At 49.8% G+C, this 13,655-nt stretch overlaps 1 protein-coding gene across 2 annotated transcripts in view; it reads left to right on the top strand.

Moving 5' to 3' along the window:
• Nucleotides 1-7,056: 7,056 nt before the first annotated feature.
• ZNF687 (zinc finger protein 687) overlaps nt 7,057-13,655 on the top strand; it is a 52,615-nt gene continuing 46,016 nt past the window's right edge. For both annotated transcript variants that reach the window (XM_089772652.1, XM_075907665.2), the window contains exon 1: nt 7,057-7,226. The gene's annotated coding sequence lies outside the window, so the exon portion shown is untranslated. The remainder of the gene's footprint in view (nt 7,227-13,655) is intronic.

Below are 13,655 nucleotides of genomic sequence, written 5' to 3' on the forward strand. Positions count from 1 at the left end.
GGGTGCCCTGGGCAAATTTGTGTTTTGGTGCCCCAGTCCTTTGTGAGCATAGCACCATAGGCTCCTCAACCCCTGCACCTCTCTCCTGTGCATCCTTCACCACTAACCCGACATTGTGCTCTCTTTGCCCCTAAACCTCTGCACAACGCCCCCTTCATCCCAACCCCAGCCCTGCGCTTCCAGCATGCCCCCCACACACTGCTCCCCTGCTCAGTACCTCCCCTGTACCCCCTTTGCCCAGCAATACCCATGGCTAGTTGCCCCTCACCCCCTGGCTATAGCGCCCTGGGCATGTCCCCAGTTTGCCCAGCCCAAAAGCCAGCCCTGGTGCTAGGAGAAGCAGGAAGCTGCCTTAGCACCCTCCCTGCACCGCTGCCCGGGAGCCGTGCAAGACAAACCCCTCCGGCCCTGGCCCTGACCCCTCTCGAAGCCGGACCTCCTCCTATACTCCAAAGCTCAGCCCGCACTCCAGTCACATTCTGTTGGGTGGTGGCATCAACACTTTTCTTCAACTGGGACATGAGAAAAAAAGTTTGAAACCCCCTGGCCTGGCGTAGCCCTGCAGCCCCAGCTGCTGGCGAGATGAAGGCACTGCAGTGTCTTTGCTATGGTCCATTTTGTTCCCGTGAATGGCCTTTTCTGCCGCTCAAATGACTGGTTGCGTATGACACCGTGTAGATGCTCAAATGAGCTCAGGGCCCCAGACTGCTGGGCAGGTGCAGACACATCGTAACAGCCAATCCTGGCCCCCCAAGCCTCTGCGTCTAAATAGCCAAGGTAACCAACATCTGGGAGGGGGGAGGAGAAGTACAAAGATGAAGTGATTAGCACAAAGGTGGTAACATTTTAGATGCCACAAATGCTGGCAGGGGGTGAGACTGGACTAGACAACCATTACCCCCTTCCCACAGCTGCAGGGGGGAGCCGAGCTGGTCTGTACAGGATAAACTTAAAAAAACAACAAATGATGAGTCTATGAGAACACATATAGATGGTCTCATGAGCTTTGGTGACAGGTTATCTGAAGAAGTGGGCTGTGCCCACAAAAGCTCATGATACCATCTACATCAGTGGTCCCCAACGCGGTGCCCGCAGGCGCCATGGCGACTGCCGGGGCATTTATGTGCGCCACATCTGGGCTGGCCCCCTGGCCCGGTGCGCAGCACATGTGGGGTACCGGCCCTGGGCTCAGGGTGCATGGGTGCCACCCCCCCCCCCCGGGCACGCGGCGCATATGCGGCCCCATCTCCGGATGCCTGGCACATGAGCAGCCCCGCCCCTGGGTGCCTGGCAGCCAGGAAAGGTTGGGGACCACTGATCTACATGTTCTGTTAATCTATAAAGTGTTACCAGACCATTTGTTGGTTTTAAGTTTATCCCTTCCCACAGGCAGCAATCCAGCAGCAGCTGCTCCCTCCTCCCCCCTATGAGGGAGCTAACACCTATGAGGGGTGTTAATGGGCCACTCCACCTTGAATGGTCATGTGTTAACTACTTATGCTAAACAAGATGTTTCACCTCTTATTTAGCTGCTAGCCCTGGAGGGCTTGGCTACATTTACAGTCCTGCAAAAGCGGCGAGGAGTCCTGTGGCACCTTATAGACTAACTGAAGTGTAGGAGCATAAGCTTTTGTGGGCAAAGACCCACATCTGACGAAGTGGGTCTTTGCCCACGAAAGCTTATGCTCCTACGCTTCAGTTAGTCTATAAGGTGCCACAAGACTCCTCGCCGCTTTGGCAGATTCAGCCTAACATGGCTCCCCCTCTGATAATTTACAGTCCTGTAACAGTGTTTCTCAACCCTTTTTTTATATAGTACCCCCTTAAAAAATAAGTACCCCCAGTACCTACACTTTTCAGACACACAAATTTTTTTTCTACCATTGCAACACATTTGTTTAAACAACTTAATCGTAGCTGGGCGGGCGGTGAAATGTTGAGGTGTAAAAAGTACACAAATAATAAAGGGCTGTAAGACTTAAAACAAAAAATCAGTTTTCTCCAAATTTCAGTTGTGTTGATGTACTCCCCCAGACTTCTCTTGAGTACCCCTGAAGTACGTGTACCACTGGTTGACAAACACTGCTGTAACAGCCTAACTGCAGCTGTGGCTTTGTCTAAATTTAAGGATTTAAAGCAGGGGTGGGGAACCACAGGCCCAGGGGAGGGGAAGCAATGCAGCCCCCTGGCATGCCTGGATTTGGTCCCCAAGGCTCAGCCCTTCCCCCCCAGTATTGGGGAGCCCATGCTGGTGCTCAAGCCCGATCTGCTGCCTCACCAAAGTCTCTGTCTGTGGGATTAGAGCAGATGCGGTTGTATCGAAGGGCTTGGCTATAGATGATGGATCGTGTGGTGTGTTCTGGATGGGAGCTGGAAGCATGTAGGTAACTGTATGAGTCATACGATCCATCATCTATAGCCAAGCCCTTCGATACAACCGCATCTGCTCTAATCCCACAGACAGAGACCAGAAGCTTCAGGATCTCTACCAAGCATTTATAAACCTCAACTACCCACCTGGAGAAATAAAAAAGCAAATTGAAAGAGCCAAACGAATACCTAGAAACCATCTACTACAAGACAGACCCAAGAAAACCAACAATAGAACACCACTTGTCATCACCTACAACCCCCAACTTATACCTGTCCAACACATTATCAATAGATTACAGCCTATACTGGAACAGGACACTAAACTCCAAGAAGCTCTGCGAGACAGACCCATAGTCTCCTATAGACAACCACCTAACCTCAAGATGATTCTTACCAACAACCACAGGACATACCACACTAATACCAACCCTGGTACTTTCCCTTGCAACAAACCCCGTTGCCAGCTTTGCCCACATATTCACTCTGCTGACACCATTATTGGGCCTAACCAAGTGAGTTACAAGATCAAGAATACATATTCCTGCGCCTCCAGAAATATAATCTATGCTATCATGTGCCGAAAGTGTCCGTCTGCTATGTATATTGGACAAACGTCTCAGACCCTTCGCCAAAGAATCAATGCCCACAAAACAGACATTAGACAGGATCACAAAGAAAAAACAGTTGCTTGTCATTTCAACCAGAAAGGACACAGTCTCAATGACCTGCTAACCTGCATCCTACTTCAGAAGACATTCAAATCTGCACTTGAAAGGGAATCCTCTGAACTGGCATTCATGCTAAAATTCAACACTCTCCACACTGGACTTAACAAAGACCCCAACTATCTTACACATTACAAAGATAGCTTCCCCAATTATCACCTCTAATACTATTTACTCACAGACATTTCCCCTTCCCCACCTCTAATATCATTAACTCACTGGCATTCACCTTCCTCCCCCCCCCCCCCCCCCACATTCCCCTTCTGTTCTGTAATGTGATTTGTCCTTTTCATGTGTGTTCATTTTTTTTAAATTGTATCCTTTGGTATATATGGTTGTGACTATTTTCTTCCATTATTTGATCTGAGGAAGTGGGTCTGGCCCACGAAAGCTCATCATCTAATAAACCATCTTGTTAGTCTTTAAAGTGCTACATAGTCCTGTATTTTGTTAGGGCTGAGAATGGGGCTCCCAGCGTTGTAGCCTGTTTTACACTGTGCTGTAACGTGCTGCCCTTTGGGGGGGGAGGTGCATGATTTTTCACACCTGTGATCCAGAAAGTGACAGTGCAGTAAAGCAAAGCACTAGTGTAGCTTGTGCCACTGCAGGGCTTAGTGTTGTGTTGACTGGGGAAGCCCTCCTGTTGACTACAGCAGGGCTACATCCACACTGCTCCCTCTTGTGCAAAAAAATATGCAAATGAGGAAGAACGGCTCTTGCGCAAGAGGGAGGTTTTGTGCAAAAAGGAGCCGGGTAGATTTTTGTGCTTTTTGTGGTAGGCTCCCTGCATGTCTTTCTCCTAAGCATAGGGGGGCCAGGGTAGCTCCATGTGCTGCCCACGCCCCGAGCCTCAGCTCTGCAATTCCCATTAGAACCTAAGAACGACCATCATGGGTCAGACCAAAGGTCCATCTAGCCCAGTATCCTGTCTGCCAACAGTGGCCAATACCAGACGCCCCAGAGGGAGGGAACAGAACAGGTAATCCTCATTTGATCCCTCTCCAGTCACCCATTTCCAGACAAACAGAGGCCAGGGACACCATTCCCACCCATCCTGGCTAATAGCCATTGATGGACCTAACCTCTATAAATGTGGCCAGTTCTTTTTTGAACCTGTTAAACTCTTAGGCTACGTCTACACTGCAGGCTTTTTGTGCAAGAAGGCTATGTCTACACTGGCATGATTTTCCAGAAATGCTTTTAACGGAAATTTTTTCCGTTAAAAGCATTTTCGGAAAAGAGCATCTAGATTGGCAGGATGCTTTTCCACAAAAGCACTTTTTGCGGAAAAGCGTCCGTGGCCAATCTAGACGCACTTTTCCGCAAAAAAGCCCCAATCGCCATTTTCGCGATCAGGGCTTTTTTGCGGAAAACACTACTGTGCTGTCTACACTGGCCAAAGACTTTTGCCCGAACGGGAGCAGCATAGTTTTTCCGGAAAAGCACTGATGATTTTACATTAGATCGTCAGTGCTTTTCCGGAAATTCAAGCAGCCATTGTAGACTGCTGGCAAGTTTTTCCGGAAAAGCGACTGATTTTCCGGAAAAACTTGCCAGTGTAGACACAGCCGAACTGTTTTGCACAAGAGTTCTTGTGCAAAAGGTCTTATGCAAGAGCATGTCCACACTGCCATGTTCTTTTGCGCAAGAGATGTGCTTTGCACGAGAGCGCCAATGGCAGTGAGGACGCTCTCTTGCGCAAGAAAGCTCTGATGGCCATTTTAGCCATAGGGCTTTCTTGCGCAAGAAATCCGTTGCCTGTCCACACTGCCTTCTTGTGGAAGAGCTCTTGTCCAAGAGGGCTTATCCCTCGTGGGGAGAGAAATAACTCTTGAGCAAGAATCCGTTTCTGACACTTTACTGTAAATTTATTTGTCGAAGAACGCACGCGCAGTGTAGACGCTCTGCAAGTTTTTGCACAAGAACAGCTGTTCTTGTGCAAAAAGCCTGGGCTGTGTCTACACTGGCTGCGTGTTCTTGCGTACTGACGTTCTAATGTATGAAATCAGGTCTTCTTGCGCCAGAACTCTGATGTTCCCACTAAGGAATAAGCCCTTTTGCACAACTGTTCTTGCGCAAGAGGCCAATGTGGACAGACAACAGGGGTTTCTTGTGCAAGAAAGCCCTATGGTTAAAATGGTCATCAGAGCTTTCTTGCGCAAGAGAGTGTCTACACTGGCATGGATGCTCTTGCGCAAAATCACATCTCCTTCGCAAAAGCACATGCCAGTGTAGACACTCTCTTCTGGAAGAGTTTTTGCACAAGAACTCTTCTGCAAAAGAGTTCTTGTGCAAGATCATGCCAATGTAGACGTAGCCCTGCAGTGTAGACATAGTGCTAGTCTTCACCACATCCTCTGGCAAGGAGTTCCAGAGGTTGACTGTGTCCTGAGTGAAGAAAAACGTCCTTTTGTTTGTTTTAAATCAATTGCCTATTAGTTTCAATTGGTGACCTCGAGGTCTTATGAGAAGAAGTAATTCACTTTTTCCACACCAGACATATCCCCCTTAATTTCCTCTTTTCTAAGATGGAGATAGAGTGAGCAAGGAGTGGGGGTCTCTGGGGAAGGTGTAGGCAGAAGTCTTCAGTTTTCCACTATGAGAAAGTTGGCCACCCTTGTCAGCCTGTTGGACTTTTCAGTTGAGACCCTGCTTTGGGTGGGGAGCAAAAGTAAATGCCTGGTGCTACCATGGTCCAGCAGGGCTGAGTGCTCCACTGTGCCCATCACTTCCTGTCTGCAGGGCTGGGAGAGTTTGAGACAGGAAGTTGGGTGGCTGGGAGAGTTTGAGACAGGAAGTTGGGTGTGTGTGTGGGGTGGGGGGGTGGGGGGAGCTGGCAGCAACAAAACACCCTGCAGAGCCTTAACCCTTTACAGACCACGTGTCACCACAGCCCCTCATGGCTGCAAAAGCCCCAGCATCCCCAGCTCCCAGCATCCCCTGCTCCCCTGCCCTTGGCAACAGCCAATGCAGACACTGGAGATGTGTTTACAATCAAAGCGCTTGTACTAGGTGGGCGAGGCGCTATGTTGATAGATGTGGGTCTCAGCCAATCAGCGATGCCAGCAGCTGGGCCTGGCCTTCTCATAGGTGTAGAGACGCCGCATGCCACAGAGGCTGTAGCCAATGAGGAAGGGCATGAGGGGGCAAGTGGGCAATGGACACGGTGTCCAATACAAGGCGAGGGGTTATTTCTGAGTGGCATGCCCGCCGTCCAATAGGATAAGTGGTGGGTCGGGACTGATCTGACCGACAGCCTTTTTTGGCCAATTGGGAGATAAAGAGTTTTGAGTGACGGGCATGCAAGCCAATGGGAAGGGCAGAAAACTGGGGCTCGCCTACACGGCAGCCAATTGCCTTGGGCTTGAAGACCGCACTTGAGTTACATTCCGTTTGGTGTGGGAGAGTGACACTTTTCCCAGATAACTGGGAAGCCCTTCAGGGATCGGCCTCAACCAATCGGTTTAGGGAGTAGGCGGGTCATCTCGTTGAGCATGAGGTTCCCCCACTAGTAGGCTATGGCAGGTGACGTCCTCTTGATTGTCAGGCTCTCTGGCCAATGGATGCGAGGATTAGCCCTTGAACGACAGCCAATCCAGCCAATGAGGATGAGCATGAAAGGAGCTGCGCTAACTGACAGGTTTCTCAGCTAATGGAGAACGAGATAGTAGCAGGTAGCCACCTGAGCTTCTGACCAATGGGGAATGACGTAGGCGGGGTAAGCCCTTGAATGGCACAAGCCGCCACCAATGGTAGTAAGAGTGGAAGGCGGGCTCAGCCGTGGGGCTGCTTGTCTGTCAACCAATGCAGAACGAGGCAAGTGGGACAAGCCCTTGAGTGACGACCAGATCAGCCAATAGAGAGGGAGGAGGGCGGGGACAGTCGCGGAGTGCCAGCCCCGCCGGCCAATGGAGTCGATGTGGGGGGGGGGGGGCGAACCCAGCGGGCAGGGGGCGGGGGAGGAGGAGGGAGAAGCAGGAAGTGGCTCAGGAGCAGCTGTGGCCGGAGAAGGGCCTTGGGGCTGGGATCCGAGCTGGCCCCCTCCTTGCCCTGGCTCTGAGGCCGGGATCCCCCCTCAGCCGCCCGGCCGGGGAGGAGCCGCCGCCGCCTGAGGCCAGTGGCCGGCAGGTAAATCCCCCCCCCCCCCCGCGCAACAACAACATGGGGGGGGTCTTATGCCCCCCCCCCCAGTTCCTGGGGTCCCCCTGCCCCCTCCCCAGCGTCTGGGGAGAGAGTCGGGGGGGGGGCTCTGCGCCCTCCAATGGGGAGGGGGGCTCGTCCGGGGTCTCCCTGCGTCCCCGAGATGCGTGTGAATTAGGGCGCCCCCTAAAGGCGGAAAACCATCAGGGGGTCTCGTTGCCCCCCCCCCCCCGGATCGTAGGGTCTCGCTAGCTGCCCCCCCGATAATGGAGCGTGACTAGGAGGGTCTGGTGCCCCTTCGTTTCCAGGGGAGGAGGGTGCGAATAAAGCGGGGGGGGTGACTCTCTGCCCCCCCCAAACACGGAGAAGATGAACAAGAGTGTTTTATGGGCTTCTCCCCAATTCCTGGGGGAGTGGGGTTTGGGCAAGGCGGGTCTATGCACCCCCCCCCAAGTCGGGTAATGAGTAATGGGAAGGGGGGGTTATGGGATTCCTCAATTCCTGGGGGAGTGGGGTGTGGAGAAGGCAGTCTGTATGTACCCCGAAGTGGGGCAGTGAGTAATGAGGGGTTTGTGGGACTCCCCAGTTCCTGGGGAGAGAAGCCTCAATAAGGGGGTGTTTCTTTGGGGCCCTGAAATATGGAGACGGTGATGTCTTTAAGAGCTTCCAAGTCATGGGGCCGGGAATCTGGATTGGGGTATTCTCCTTCTTGTCCCCCTACCCCTGCTCAGTGGGAGCAATTAGGAGTGTTCAGGTACTCAGGGACGTCCCTTTCCTTTAGCCACCCCTTAGGCTGTGGTGGGTGTCTCACTACACGGCACCTCAGACTGTAGAAACCAAGAGCTGGGATTAGTTGATCCTGCTCTGAGCCCCTTTGGCTCCCTAAACTCAGTGTGTAATACTTGGAGGAGCAAGGTTAACCCTTGGATGTGAGGAGGGGGATGGGTTCTGCAAGGAAGTTATGTATAAAAATGTAACTGTAAAGTCTATCCTAGGCTTTGGCCACTTCCTTTTGAGGCTGGCTAGCTTTTGTACGGAGAAAGTTGTTAAGACACCATGGGTGTTTGGTGTTTTAGACCCAGTTACCAACTCCTGGGCATCTCCCCTACGAAGTCTCTTCCTTGCTCTTTACTACTGTGTGGAATAGGTTTGCAGGGCAGCCTTGTGGCTCTGTAAAACACAATCATTTGTGGGAAGGAGAGCAGGATTAATTCTCGCTGTAGTGCGCTGGGGGGGTGGAAGTAAGATCTGTTTCCTACTGATGTTTAGGTTGTATCTGATCTAAGCAATGTCCTAAGATGTGACAATTTTCTTCCATTATTTGATCTGAGGAAGTGGGTCTGGCCCACGAAAGCTCATCACCTAATAAACCATCTTGTTAGTCTTTAAAGTGCTACATAGTGCTGTTTTTTGTTCTAAGATTTGATGTGTTTCATTGGAGATTGCTGGCCTTGCCCACTCTAAGTGTATGCAAAATAGCCCATCTATGCTGTAACAAGAGTGCGGTTACTTCTAAGCCAGCTCTCCCACCATTGCAAGCGTAGATCGCATGTGCAGGGGTTTGCACCACTGTCTTCTATTTCTGGTGTAGAGGACAGTAAGCAATACTTGTGCTTTGACCTTTGGCCTTAATTCTGCAGTCTCAGCTGTGTGGGAGGAGGGGCCCTTACTTGTTCATGAAGATCAAGCGAAACCTATAGGTCACTGCAGAGATGCTTGCAGCTGAATGTAGCATCCAGCCCTTTGTTAGCAATGGTGGAAGCATTTCAGAAATTCACCTACATAGCAGGTTTTTCTGACACCAATGTGTTATTTTTGTTCCTTTTAGGGACTTAAATCTTGTGTGGTGTATGTCTTTCATTGTTTGCTCAGCGTTTTGCAAGGACTGGGGGCCTTATACAGTTTCCTTGATCTCTTCCAGCTCTGATTTCTAAAGTTCTAGGTCATCTATTTTAATCCATGCTTTTGCTAATGTAAGGTTGTCCCCTACAATATATCTTGCAGGGCTGTAATTTATTTGTACCAGCAAGAACCTAAACACACTTCTGGATACAGTATAAATATTAATGTACTAATAGAAGCTGTGTGCAGTTATGGCACAGAGTCACAATGTGTGTGTGTGTATGTGTCTAGACTATGTATCTCGTTCCTTTCCCCATCTGGCATTACTGTAGGTGTGTGAGATCATCTCTTTCCAGTGGTCCAGGCTGAGATTGAACCTTACGTTGTAAAACACATTGTGTTGAAAATAGCATGAAACTCCAGTGGTATAAAGATAACAATGGTGTCCTTTAGAAGTCTCCAAACATCAGTTTAGGTATTTATTTGACACCAAATGACTTAGTGAGAGAGACTAGGTTAGAAATGCACTGGGAGCGGGGGTTTACGGAGTTCCATTACCCTATGGCAAAAGCATTGGACTAGGACTCAGGAAATACAAGGCAGTTGAGTTGTTGACTCTCTTTGACCCTCTGCATGAGTCCCTTTATTTCTTTGTTCCTTGATTACCCATCTGTAAAATAAGGATATTTCCTTTCCTCCCACCTATGTCTTGCCTGGATTGCAGGCTCCTTGGGGCAGCCACTGTCTCTTAATATATGTTGGGTACGCGTTTTAGCAACATGTTGATTTAATTCTTTAGGCCACTACATGAATATGGCTAAACCAGAGAAAGGATCTAATAATACACATTTCTTCATAAAACAACAACAAATGTTCATGTTAACCTGTTTGTGCTCTTCTGGTGGCTTGGTTCTGTAGCTGTGTTAGCACTGTCTCCCTCACTAAACAGAAAGGTCTAGCTGGGGGCACTAGAAGCAGTACCTTTTCTTCCTTGCTCTGCCCTGAAAATCAGGCCTTAGCTACACTGAGGTATTGCCTCAATGCCTGCTGCATGCATGGCAGTGCCAGGCTGAACTGTGACTTGCATCTGTGCAACTTGACAGCAGGCTAAATGGGTGCAAGTGCACATTATGGTTTGTAGCTACTTCTGTCTACACCAGGAGTTAGCGCTGATGCCGCTGCACTGATGTGTGAAATCGGGGCATGTCCCTAGTGTAGACACATCCTGTAAAATGGAAATAATACTTGTGCGGGGAAGAAGGGTGTAATACTAAATGCTTGCATAGATCTCAGTGAACTATCTAAAGTAGAGAGGGCAGCCATGTTAGTCTGTAACTTTTAAAAACGAGTAATACCGTGGCACCTTAAACACTAACAAATACTCTCTCTCTTTGTGTCTCTGTCTGTCTCTATATAAATATAAATAAAAATCTTGAGCTTTCATAGGCAAAACCCGCTTCTTCAGATGAGATGCTCTTGGGTCTCTAAGGTGCCACAGAACTACTTGTCCTATCTGAAGTAGAACATGTGGAGGCCTTGTTTATGCCAGGAGTGCTTTGCTACGGTAGCTATACTGGTGTACTAAATCAGCAAAATGCTCCTAAAAAGTTTGAAGTTTGTCCCAGCAAAATCACACTTAACTTGTTCCAGCTCCCAGAGTGAAATACTCTATCCTGGCAAAACTGCAGGGTTGCTGCTGTAGCGCTGTCGCTGCTAGTCCAGGGCTGTAGCATAGCTTTGTCTGTCAGGGATCTCACTTTTCATACCCCTGACAGAGGTAGGCTGGTAGAACCTTGTAGTATGTAGACAGCCCTAAACACAGTGTATATGTTGCAAAGGATTCAAAGGCTATCTCTTCCACCTCAGGCTGGCGGTTACTCTGACTTTAAGGTTTAAAAAGAAACACTTTTCTCCCCTTGTTGATGTTGAGAACAGTTTGTGTTAAAAACAACTTCAACAAAAGCCTGCCAATGTTTAAAAACTTCATTTTCCAGGCTGGCCAAATTCTAAACAGCCCTGGATCTGAGCCACCTCTTGTTTGTTTGGTGTCTCCAGAAATTAGCAGATGGTAGAGACTTAATTCTGTTAAACCTATGGGAATTTAATCACTAACAAGCCTCTAGTCGGGTTTTATGTCTTCTCCCATGCAAGGACAGCTGTGATCTGCTAGTAGAGGGAGTATATGGGATTGTGAGTGAAGTTCTCCTTTCAATTTATTGCTATTGTGCTTTATTCTTTGGATTTCCTCTCTGTTCCATGGGAAGAATGGAACTTACCTGAGCTTTGTATAACAGTTCTAAGTATTTTCTACTCTAATAAAGTTTTTTATGGTGGAGTTTTCAGTGCTCTGCATCAAGTCGTTTCTTGGAGTCAGGGTGGAATCCCTGTGTGGAGTGTGGATCTATGAAAACCAGTGTTACCTGCTAATGGAGTGAGGTGCCTGGACCCCTGAGTATACGTCTTGCTAATGATGTTAAGAGGCGTATAATTGACTAATCATGTTGTCGATCCAATTTGTTATCAACTACAGGAAACCCCCGAGTTGTGACCTCCGCTCTCCTGCACTTACAACTATTTTTCAAAGTGCAGAAGGGGGCAAAAAAACCCTGATTTACGTCCTCGGCCTGCATTTATGACTGCGCCTATTGTTAATGAGGATTTGAGTTACGATGCCTCCGACTTGCGATGCTTCCCCAGGGAACTAATCACATTGCAAGTCGGGGGTCGCCTTTACACAATTAGTCGATAAGGGAGGCAATGTGTCCTGGAGCTACCCCACTGCAGCTCTGCAGTTTAAATGTAGAAGGAGCTGGCACGCATGCAGCCCAGCTCCTACTACATTTAAAGTGCAGAGCCGCAGTAGTCCTGGACCAGGAAAGCTGTGACTAAGCCAGGCTTGCTCAGTCCCGGCTCATGCTGGGTCCAGCAGTCCCTGTCTACAGCCAGCCCTTGCCGCCGTGAACATAGGCTGCTTTGCAGCAGCCTCCCCTAGGTCCCCCTGTTTTCCCTGCTGCCTCTGATAGAGGCAGCAGCGCAGAGGGGGCAGGTGGCACCATGGAGACAGTGCTGGGGGGAAGCCAGCTCCCCCCAGCACTGGCTTCTGTCCCTGTCCCCGTCCCCCCGCCCAATGCAGAGGGGGGAGGGGAAGAAGGTACTAGAATAATTGACTGCTCACTTGCAACTCGACTACTCGCTTACATCCCTACTGGTGGCTACTAGTACATTTTAAAGGCTAAAGCAGAGTGTGGGAGACCAGGCATGATCTGGGACAGCTGATTCCCGGCTTGCACCTGGTCCCCATTATGCTTCTGCCTCCCCTACCCCACTTGGAGATGGTGCTGGGGCGGGGGACAACTAGCTCTTGCCCCTCCTCCCCTTGCTGCCTCTCTTTGATAGAGGCAGCAAGAGTGGAGAAGTGACTAGTAGCTTGCATCCCTAGTTAGAACTGTGATTGTTCCCTGCTTAGACTTTCCACCTCCTGCTCCAGGAAAAACTACCCCAGGTGGAGGCAGCCTAGTTAGGTGTTAATACTGGCAGGGCTGCACAAAGCAATGTGTAATGGCCAAGTTCCAGTCATGCACCCTTGCTTAGGCAGGAAGGGAAAACAACCCTAGCTGGTTTCAAATGCCCAATCGGTAGGTGTGTTATTTCTTACCCGCTTCCTGAAGCGGTGGAAAGAGCCATCCTTGAGTGCCCCAGTCCAGAGACAGGAAGGCGTAAGGGCAGGGAATAGAGAGGGATCCGTTTCCCAAGAAAATGGACAGATTCCTCACCGAGCCAGTGGCCGGCCATGGGTTCCACCAGGGTGAACTAATAAAGTTCTAGGAAAGCCTTAAAGTTACATTTCTTTCCTCTTTAGTATCTTGGACTGTGGTGCTGGCAAGCTTCCTACACCTAGCATCTAACATCTAAACCAGCATTTAGCTTACTTGTCTCAGCTGTGCTGTAAAATACCCTAATGTGGAATAAATCAAGTGGGCGTAGCAGGATGGGGGGGGGGGGCGGGGGGCTGGAATTCTGACTAGAGCAGTTGCACAGGAGGGGAGGCATGTTTACCTGTCCTCCTCTCTACCCAAGGAAGATTCAGCTTCTGATCTGAGAGCGCCTGCATGCTGTGGACAGTCGGGAAAGAAATATGCCCACCAAAATCCATCACGCGTAGTATGGTGGTAGGCTGGGCATCAAAAAGGAAAAAGCAGTTAACCTTGGCTAGTTACGCAGCATTTGGAGCATCGGGGAGCAGTTAGGAGCCGGAAACTCAGAGAAAACAGATGGAGAGGCACTTCTCAGATGACAGGAGGTGCACAGGAGAAGGCTTTCCCTGACACAGGTAGATTGTGCGGCGAGCTAAGCTGGGAGGAGCAGAGTGTGCATCGGGGTGGCTGGCTGGTGATAATCCACAGAGGGATTTAAACCCAAGAAGGAACAGGCTCCTGAACCAACACTGGAGCTTGTTGGACTACCAAAGAGAGGAGGTGAATGTGCCCATGCCGTGTGTGGTGAGATAGCAGCAGCACATGCTGGGGGTTTGTGGAGTTGGGGCTGTGGGGAGCACTCAGAGGCTTGATCCCATCC

This window comes from Pelodiscus sinensis, chromosome 22, assembly GCF_052426305.1.
Source record: "Pelodiscus sinensis isolate ZL-2025 chromosome 22, ASM5242630v1, whole genome shotgun sequence".
NCBI classification, from domain to species: Eukaryota; Metazoa; Chordata; order Testudines; family Trionychidae; genus Pelodiscus; species Pelodiscus sinensis.